Source organism: Ostrinia furnacalis, unplaced genomic scaffold (assembly GCF_004193835.3).
Source record: "Ostrinia furnacalis isolate ACB-3 unplaced genomic scaffold, ASM419383v2 OfSCF0267, whole genome shotgun sequence".
In the NCBI taxonomy this organism is placed as follows: domain Eukaryota; kingdom Metazoa; phylum Arthropoda; class Insecta; order Lepidoptera; family Crambidae; genus Ostrinia; species Ostrinia furnacalis.
In genome coordinates, this window is record NW_021130506.1 from 568823 (window position 1) to 580237 (window position 11415).

The window sequence follows — 11415 nt, forward strand, 5'->3', positions numbered from 1 at the left end:
TTTTCCTTTGGACCTTAGGTAGAGTTAAACTTGGAACTTTGACCGCAATCAATCGTAAAATCTCATCATCTACTACAAGAAAATTCTCATAGCAGGTGAAACTGATGGTAGAGGCAGGTGTTCTAGATGGTAGAGCCTACTCTTTACAGGTGCCTCACTTATTTTGATCTTACCAGCAGCTTAAAGCATGGATTTTGGTTATCTAACTCAAGCTTAACAAATTGAGAAAGATCATATTAAAGAAAGCTCTTTAAAGTTTTCTTTGAAGTTTTCCATGTAGGTACTCTATGAGAACCGATCTTAGGAACTCCGGTCGTTCATTCTAAATTACTAGCATTAGATCAATGCACGTGTGTAACTATGAGGTACCTACACATGGCTAAAACACAGAGTACCGTAGTCACAGTTATGTAGTGTCGCAAGCGCAACACGATCGCTTCCTGCGCTCCGACACCGATGTGATGCATTGTAACACTACACCGTAGCAGCGGACAATACAGTAAGCCCACAAAGCAATAAGTAAACCGTCCTATTTAGACGATGAGCTCACATAATTAGTCGTCTAAATCGATAAGATTATCGTGGAGCACATCCTAGGCCGGCTGGTCATAAAGCATTATGCGATCTACACTGGTTAGATTTGACATGCTACGTTGCAGTAGATTTTGCCAAATTAGGCCTGATTTTTCAATCGTCAGATAACTTTTAACTGAAGAATAAGTTTGGCACTTTGACAGGTTAGTATGGGAAATATGCCGAGAGAACTAATAAAAGATCTGGCAATAACAACTATCGAAGAAAAAAAAGTAGGCCTGATGCATTTAAACAAAACACTGTCAAATTATTATTTTGCTATGACGAAAAGTGATAAACAGTGTTTTATTACAATGTTAAATTACGTAACCTACTCGTATAAACAATGTGCATTTAAGTTTTATATCACGTCAAGTAATATTACGTTACGTCATTGACGCCATCCGAACTTTGGGTAGGAGGTAGAGGCTGCCTTATTAGGAAGCGCTTTTACATGTTCTTATGTTAATTGGTTGTTAAAATGCGGGTTTTAGGTTAAAATATTGCCGATAGAGCTATTAGGCAAGCCACTATCTTAATGTCTAGATTTATACATAGGAAAGTAGGCCCGAAGGCAGCGCGGCCGTAACCATATCTTCGTCCCTAATTGTGCGCTAATGTCGACTAGTTATCGAGTAAAGGGCAGCTTTTGGCCGAAGCCGAAACTGAGTCTACTTAAACAAACCCTTGGGGTTTCAAACAAGTCCTGAAAGAAGATCTAGCTAGAGATAAAAGCTTACGGGGCGTGTTTTGAAATATTATAAGTTCCTGTTTAAATGGCACTTTTGTTTTATTCTGCTGTGACATTTTCGTATCATTTATTCCATTTTATATCAAAATACATAATTTTCTAAATTCAATACATTCAATATGTACAACATTACATTACCTACATTTAAAATAAGTAAATACTTCACACATTTTCAAGTGATACGGCTGCTGCGGCCGAAAATACCTTTTTTGAAGGTACCTTTTCGGCCAAGACATGAAAGTCGAATCCCCGGCCCGACACTAATGTTAACTAATCACCACAGACTTGGCTCGCATAATGACCCGTTACCGCTGCGGCTTGCTCTTACCGACTGACTTGTTGTCAAACCAAAATCTGATATGTGCAAAATTTTTAATTTTGAAATATTAAACAATATTATTATAAAAATAATTAAAAAGAAACATAAATAACTAATCAACTCAAAGCAAATCAACTAGAAAATATTTATTCAGTTTTGATCAGTATTCTGGCACTTATGATATAATTTTGGCACAATATTAAATGAGATACTATTTTGATATTTTATTTAGAAATATTGTAAATTGTGAAAATTTTGACTTTTATAATAACACATTAGTGACTATTTATGCCATGCATGTTACATTTTTGGATTGGTATCAATAGCAAAATATTAAAATTTAAAAATGCACATAGCAGGTTTTAGATCGACGGCGTCGTTGCGCAATGCAAGTTAGTACGGTTTCTGGCAGGAATAATGCGCTACATTTATCACTTTCTTTTACGGTAACTTACCTTCCAGTAGTTTATGACCATCGACTTTTCAATAAGCATTACCTACATTATTGTTCATCAGTGTGTGTAATGAACGCCACGTGAATACTCCCAAATAAGGAATGGTATTATAGAGCTTTTACATCACTTTAAACTGAGTATAGATGACCTATCAAATAGTCATTCCGATGCCATGATGATTGAATGATCACGCACCATATTGTCATACATGATCCATCAAACATAATTGTAAATTCATTTTATTCACTGAAAAAACTTCCGATTATATTGGTAGTACTATTAAAAATAAGTAAGCTATGTTCAGCTACAGAACTGTTATTTGTCTTGTATTCTAAAAAGGTACACGAAACATAGTTTTCCTTTGACTTTAATTACCAACTCAACTAGGTAACTAAAATAAAAAGCACTAAAGTTCATTGAAAATTCCATTTCACGAAAAGAAAATCTCGTAGTCTATTTTCGTAGACCATTCGTAGTACGCAAGAACCATTTTTGTTCTCATAATTGTGTTTACCGATTTCTATTTTATTGAAATCGCTACGATTATAGCATCAGTATCTCTTTTTATACAACCATAGAGCATATTTATTCTCGTATAGATCCCAAATGACATCATCATAAGTCAAACTTTGCTACGGATGTACGAGTATGAGCTATACATAATATAATATGTAGTTATGTTGGCTTACACCCTAATATCATAGAATTGAGCAACAATACCTACTTACTAGCTTACAAATTGTCGTCATATGTTTTAAGTCTAAGTCTAAACCTAATTTACGAATGTGCACTTTATTAAACCCTGGTTAAGAATGTTCATTAATGAAATCTAAACAAATACGTTTCATTCATGGAATCATGTTGCCGGATATGATATGTTCGGCCGTATCTCAGTTGTAAATAGTGGGTATGTGGGAGGATAAATAATATCGATGAGTCAGATAAACTACCATAACTATCTATGAGTATATTCAAACAGTGCATGAAAAAAGAACATTTATTTCCACACACATTATCACTATCTTTACAGGTACTTCAACATGTCACGTTCTTCAAACGTTCCTTGTTACTGAAACTTATGCAAAGCATATTTGAAAGGTTTTCTCCTGTTTAAAAGTAGTGCAGTAAGTCTTTAAAAAAACTGAGCCTTCATGGGTTCAGGACATAAAAGTGCAACGAGAACGAATCGTGACAATTAATAGTAAGTTCATCTACTTATTTGACGGAGTTCGTGTGCTCCGATGACGCGTCTATTGCGTGATATAGCATTGAGAAATTAACTCTGTTGACCCAATTCTGCAGTCCATTCATGATCAGCACGCACACAGCAATTTAAGACTCTTACTAACCAATAATCTTGAATTTGTACCTATCTACTCGTATATACGGCTAATCTGTTTACTCGTTTACGAGTATCACTTAACAATAAAGATACAATATTGTAGATGTATCGTATTACACTGCTGTTGGGTCATCCGATCTAAAACAAGTAGGTATAAATAAGGTTATTGAAAGATTATATTAATCACAACAGGAGACAGTTTATCCCATAAAAATCTTGCACATTTTTTCCTACTCCAGCATAGAAATACTAGGGAACCCTCCCTAGGGGTAGTCATTAAATGACTCCGAAGAAATAGGTTCCTCATCCTAGTCTTCAACTACTACAGGACAACAAGAAGATTATGATTTTCATTCATTCCTTTTTCAGATCTTTTTAAAACCTCTATCAAATTGGTAGGGTATTGTAAGTTTCCGCGCATCTGCCTGTTTTCTAGAACTAGAAGTAAAATCATACGCATGGTACTTTAACTTTTAAAAATCAAAGCCATGTCTAATCAGAATGTAGAGTGAGATCGATTTAACCAACTATTAATCTTCAAAAATGAGTGAAATAAAAATCCACTGGCATTGTATCTGACGTCAGCCGAGTGTAAGCGTCCATGTTTTATTTATAGCGATTGATTGATCGAGCGAGAAGTCGTGCCTATATGAATGAATCGATTTATGGTCGCGCTCAGCGGACGCTGTTTATGTGTGCGGTTGACGTCAGGAATCCTAAATGGAAAAGAATACATTTGTCTCCTGAATCCATAATGTAGAGCGCGGAGATGGATAATTCGGTAAAGGCGGCACTCCACTGAGCGTGCGTCGCTAACTGATCAAATGTAGAGTCGGTCGATATGAAGTTATGTTAGTTGTGTATTAGCAGTGAGTAGTCAATGTGCGTACGTAGAAAATTATAGTAGGACCTAGATATTAATTTAATGTCTGGTAAAGTTTCTGATTAAACTGTTTTTTTTTAAATTAACATAAGAATATCTTATAGGCATTTGGTCGGTTGGCATTTATTTCAACAAAAACCGACAGCAAACTTATCGTTAATTGCTGTATTAATTAAAAACCGTATCGGAATGGATACGCTAATTAATGACTGCCATAAAAATCTGTAACGAATATCTACAATATCGAAATTTCAGGTCGAACAGTCGTAAATACACGTCATCAATTAGCGTCCGTCGTAAAAGTGGCGCCTCAGGAGTTTGTGACGGTCACCTTTGACCTCCACCGGCGTTTATGGTCTAATGTAGGACGTATCCTGCACAGATATTTCGAATTGCGTTACCCGTCTCATGTTGAGATAGGGGTGGGAAAAAGACGGTTGGAGTGGATGTATCGATATCGGTTTTCGGAGTAGACCCGGCGGCGAGACGATTGCCCAACACGTTATCTGTGGCGCTGCGTTTGAAGCGCTCGCTTCCTGCGCTGCTGACCCGCGTTATCGATGCAGCGATGCAACCACCGAACACTGGCCCCGTTCTGGGGGTCAACGAGGCAGATCATTTCTTCTACAACGCTCTTTTATACCCAAAACTTTGGAACTTCTGCTGGTCAAATTGCAACAGGTTTTCTGCATATAGGATTAAGAGCGAAAGTTCCAACAAAATGGAACTTTACTCTGTTTAACCGTAAGGAAAATCACTATAACATAATTTTCACACATTCTTATAACGATTTCTTCAACAAAGGCCTTTTGAGATTATACACGTGGCATTGTTATTAGAATAGGAACTACGTATTCATATTAATTATCTACTCTAGTGGTGACTCTACATTACACCTTTGTCAAAACTCTTTGGTGCTCAATGAACTGTAATCCAGGATTAGCCCAACTCTTATTATCTGTTTTTATCAACATCAAACAAGGATAGCTACACAACGATGGTTTAAACCCGATTTAATCGCAGGTTAAATAATATTGCGCAAGTAAATCAACAAAAGTAGTTAAGGTATAGTTTTTTAAATCATTGGAATTATTGCTTTCACAAAATGGAACATATAAACTTAAAAAGCACCTAAAACAAAATAGCATCGACTCAAGTCTTTTGAAGTTAACGAATGCCAATAAATAATGAATTAACTTTCGAATAGAATCATTGAAATCAAATCGTATTTTGTAAACAATCACATTGTATCGGTAATTTCAATTGCAAATATCTAAGCTCGTCATATCGAATAATTGAACCTGTTAGAACACAATGGGTGTGTCATCGGCTCGGAATGCTGGCCAGTGGCCGAAGGCTGGCCCATTGTGCTCTATAAGGGCTTCTTTCGAAGGCCTAATGTAACAGTTCTACGAAACCGCTGTAAAAATCAACCCATGGTTTGATTTCTAATCAGGTATCCCTTTGCATACTTTTTAAGGTTCCGAACATAAAGTTTTCAGAAATTGTTATGGTATGATATACCTAAGTATACACTTCGGTAATACTGAAAGAAAAAAGTCGTAAATAAAATAGTAGGAAGAATTTATGTAACGTTAGAAAGACATGAAAGTTTCTCATTGCACCTATCTTGTTGTGCAAGGCAGTCAGTGGGCTCGCAATTAATCTTCAAAACTGTTTCTTAGAGGTATAATATTGAATAACGGTATCATCATGTACAACCCTACCTGCCTTTGGAGCTTCATTTCCAATTAAGGCAACTTATATCCACCCGCATGTGGCCGAGAGCAATGCAGTATTGGTTTTATAGTAGGAAAACGTTTTTCCCATCATGAATAAATGATCTTTTAATCTTTAATCTTTTAATCAGCCAGGTACTTATCCTCTCGACAAGGAGTGGGCCCACTGTATGTGAGCAGTCCATTGTGATGGCACATTATGGTTGAATCAAACGCCGCATGATGTATCCCGTGGCAGAGGTCGAGGAATGCGCCTGCGCTGATAAACAGCGATATTTGACAGTGAAATAGCGAGTGTCTTGTCTGCCAGTGGCCGCAAACGGCTGGCAGCCCACCAATCAACCTTACGGAGCACGAGATCCCAAACTTTATTCTGACATTTCCTTAAAAATATAAAATTGATAAAGTTCTTACGTCTCACTGTTGGAGGATTAACCTACAGCAAGGAGAATGTATATTATATCGGCCAGGTCTTTAGTCTGATGTAACTTAAAAAGATTTGTGCTCCTTCAGTGGAGCAGTGGAAACTAAATAATGATGATTGTGATGACGTATGCCCAAATGTGACGCTATCAACTCATCCAATTTTTAATACAATATCTGGGATAATTTCCTATAGTCTTTCATAACCCAAGCACCCTACAACGTTCAGGGGCCGCCGGAAAACATTGTTGGTAACCATTGTTTAAAGCCTTCGGTGATCTATATCCCTCGTAGCATAGGTCAACAAGCCTACACCAGACGCCTTACACTTTTTATTTTATCCAACAAACATGAGTTCACCTGCATCCGACATGTTTATCTATTGTAACACATCAATTGTCGTGACTAAATTCGAGGAGCGTTTACATTATAATACGAGTTCAGAATGGCAATTTTATTTGTATGACAATATAAATTGGCTACCAAAATTTCAAATGGTTTGTGAATTTTTTGCAGAATACGTTACTTACACACGACATGTTACAAGATATCTACATAATGTATTAACCTCCTGTGTAACAATAATGTAGAGTTTTGAATCAAGATAATATTTTTATTGGCAACGTATTTTATTAGATTACATTGGCTTCCGAATAGCATATATTTTCCTTTGGGAACAGTGTTTTTCAGATTTCCCTTACATTACAAGTATTAAATGAATTTTCAGTCGACCTTATCCTTGAACACAGGAGACCTCAATTCGATTCCAGATCGAGTCAATGTGATCGATTCTTTTGGTTCAGATCTGAATGTGTGAAGTCACTTGACTGAAGTTGTAGGTCATGTTCACATATTATGTAACTACTTAATACGTGATGATTTAAGACAATTGATGCACGTTATATTCGTATTTATTTATTAATTTACTTAGTCTTCAAGGTTGTTTTGTCCTTAGTAACTAGCTAACATACGATGTTAGTCATTCTAACCAAACTAGGGCGATAAAAAGGCAAGCAAACGCCTTATTGTTTCCGAATCGGGCTCGAGCTCCTAATCCACCGACCTTGCTGTAACTAATGTCATCTCCATAAACGTCTCTACATCTATTTTAGCAATCTATTGTTAAATGTAGAACTGATGTGAATAGGATCCAAGATTTTTGATGCAATTTTCAGCTGGGCATTCCTTCAGAGCGGGTTATCTACTGAAAGCAAGCCGTAAACTGTGTGTAATGCTTGCTCAAATATAGGCACAATAAACCTGAGGATATTAATATGTTTTTATTTTGTTAATGCCACAGAAATAAATACTTGTTGCTCTATTATATCGTTGCTCTAGCTAATCTAATCTAATTCATGCATTTCTTTTTTATCGTGAACCATTTACTGTTTACTTGAAGTGCTTTTCAGAATTTTTGAGACAGATAATTTTTTCTTTGGAAAACCTGCCTGCAACGACATACGAATCTAGACAAATAAAAAATCATTAATGATAAATTGATTTCAAATAAAAAATAGTTGCTATTGCTACTGAGTACAACGCTACACTTCAGTTAAGTCAAGTCAGCATACCCTTTTATCACGTCGCCAAGCCCCATCCGGCCATCAAACGACGTCGGCTGTCAACAGCTGTTGCCCCAATTTAAACGATCTAACACTGCCCGACCGCGCGAGCAGTCATCTATGAACGCGAAAGGACGCTTGTGTACTTAGTTTTACTTACTATGATTCGATACCGTCCATGATGTCATCATGATCTTCATTGGCTGAACTAAACTGTTGATTTTCAGTTTTCAGGTTCTCTTCCAGGACCCGTAGATCCTGATCGATAGTCGTCGTCCCTTTTAAGATGTTTAAAATTCTTCTTCTATGTTTAGTTTTACCGGAGATACGACCAGCCCAAAGCCCATCTACCACTATCCTCTTGTTTTTTTTTTAAGTTTTAAGAACGGACATTTATTTATTCTAAGGCTGGGTTGCACCTTCATACTTTAACTTTGACAAACGTCAAAAATCTGTCAAACCATACAAAAAGCACTGTACTGGTAGCCTAAGAGTTATTTCGCTCGCTTGTGAAAAGTTACACTGAGAACTTAATGGTTGCAAATCGATGATTAGCGATACTGAATAAATATCAGTACCTTTAAAAACACGTGTATCATAAGAGACGTTTTAAATAAAACATCCTCATTATGTATCTGTCACACCATATCGAGTACTGATAGAGCTGTGCGGCCATGATTAATGCGTAGTCTTGGAGCTAGCTCGTTTGGTATTCAATCCTAATACATCTGCAGCAGGTCCCCACAACAGGCCAGGTTCCTTAAGGGTTCCGTATATGGCGGGTTCCCTTTCAATCATGTTTATATAGCTAATTCTAAATTGCATCTGTAACAAGAAATTTGCTCTACAACTACATAAAAGTTAACAACTACAAATAATTTGTAAGTTCAACTTTAAATTAGCAAGTTGTTTTTATTACACACTGTAAAACCCTGGTTTTCCTAAATAAATAAACTGTTTCAACTTTAATTGGTTCTTATTGATAAATAAATATATAGCTATTAGTGAACTTGAAACATAATGTGGAAAAGCATAATTACGTAAGTGGGTAATTCTTATCCAAACCTGTACCTCTAGTACGAAAAACTTTCGAGTTCGTTTCGTTGCGTATTCAAAGTGTCATCGAAAAATTTTGTATGAAAAATTAAACAGCGCCCCCTATATTATAGCCGCCCTAGGGGGCGCTGTTTAATTTTTCATACAAAATTTTTCGATGACACTTTGAATACGCAACGAAACGAACTCGAAAGTTTTTCGTACTAGAGGTACTGTTTTAAAGCGTGTTTTACTTTTTAAATTTCTTGTAAAATGACACAAATTCTAATTTTGTCATCGACTACTCGTGTCTAAATTAGGATTTAAGATAGGCATTACAAAATGTGTTGGAAAATGGCTTTACTGTCTGGACTATGTCAAATATTTATAAAGCGATTACCTACATATTTTGGCGATACGTTTTGTTTACAAGATTAAAATATAATCAAAACACTTTTAAACATTCATATTATATTCATAGTTTATAGTAAATATATGTTTTTTTAAATTTATTATAAAATGACCTTTTAAATATAATTAGCGAAATTATTGATTCGAGTTCAAATGGATTTAAGCTTGCAAATCTTTATTTTCGGATAGAAAATTTTATGGTGCTATATCTTAATTGAAAGGTAAAGCTCTACGTATTTCTATATGTGTAGAAAATTCAACGTAAGTTACATAATACCGTTCTATTAGTGGTGTGTTTTGATTTATTGCCACCTAAATGTAATTTTTTAATTCATAAAAAAATTCAAGGGTGTGTTTTCATATGAAATTTTCTCATAGTAGATTCTAATCTGATCCAGATTTTGTATTAACGTCATCGACTGCAATAAGTTTAGCCTTACCCTTGTTATACTTACATCTTCGTCCGCATCCGAAAAGCACGTACAGTATTTATAATCCGCTGTATAAATAGCGCTCATTGAATCATCTCGAGGAGGAAGAGTGACAACAGGAGGCGCATCCCGGATGGCGACAGCGGAGGAAGCGGGCGCGACGCACGCGCTGCCGTTTCCTCCCAGGGCTGCCACAAGACCGGGACACAGGAATACTTAAAAAAAATGATAATGCCTACTTGTACAAGTTAACGAAGATTTGGGAACCACTTCCTTTTTAAAAATAGTTCGCTCTTGCGAAAAGTTACACTGACAATTTCAAGTGAGCAGAGGATAGTGACAGCAATAAATTTTTTTATGCCAAGATTGTGATAGATTCAAGAGTTCTAATAATTATTCAATATTGATGTATGAAATCTAACAGTTAGAAAGGTTTTACTGTATTTAGAAAAAAATAGTGTTGATAGTTTGCTTGAATGTTATTTTACACGCACATGTAAAATATTGCAAGCTTGACAAAATAAATGGACTAACATTTTCTAAGCAAACCTTTTCCTAAATTACTTAATCAACACTCTTAGGCCATTATAGTCCCGGTATTCCAGGATGCACTGGCAGCCCTGCGGACGGCCGGCGCGGCTTCCGCCCTGCGCTCACGCACTCGTCTGCGGCTCTATGCATTATTTATACGCGTCCAAACCTGACCACACTCGCCAATAGAACATGATAATTTTGAAATTTCATAACATTAGGCTCGAGCTGATGGCTGAATAAATTTCTTCCAGCCCCTTCGAGAACTCTACATTAATCTTGCATGTAAGTTTATGATTTAAGTTTCATGATTGGAAGTTAAAATAAAAATAATAATTACATTCTGTTACTCGATCGATACAGTAAAATTAATCAGAACTGGGTATTTGGTAACAATAATTACTATAATTCAGTGATTTTACAATTTAAATTACAACCAATTTGTGGAATTGATTTGAAACCTTGTCTTTTGCGATTCTTCTTTATCTTCGCTATCCAAATTAAATAATTATGTAAATGACAATTTGATATCTGCCGTATGTTATTCGAGTAATACCGGCACACATAAAGTTTTATGGCTGTCATAGTTTATGTATTTTCATGCATTCTTCAAGTAACCACCTGCCACTACCGTATCACTTAAAAATGTTATATAATAATAATTTCATAAGTGCTAACCGTTAGGTCCAGTCTAACTAGTTTGTTGCATCTAACATTTCTAATATGACAGGTTCCTGGCGCTTGGTTAACTCAAGATTTGAGAGAGATCCTTTACGAATAGTTAATTATCTATCTGTTTTCAACATCAGTTATAAAATGATGGGTTTCAATGCTGCCACCGTTATAATGGTGATTTTATAGTGCAGTCTAATTGTATTAAAGAATAAAATATACGTTGCCATGATTTCACTTTGTAACAAACTTTTGCAAGGCTTTTAATACTGCCAAGTTTTTTATATA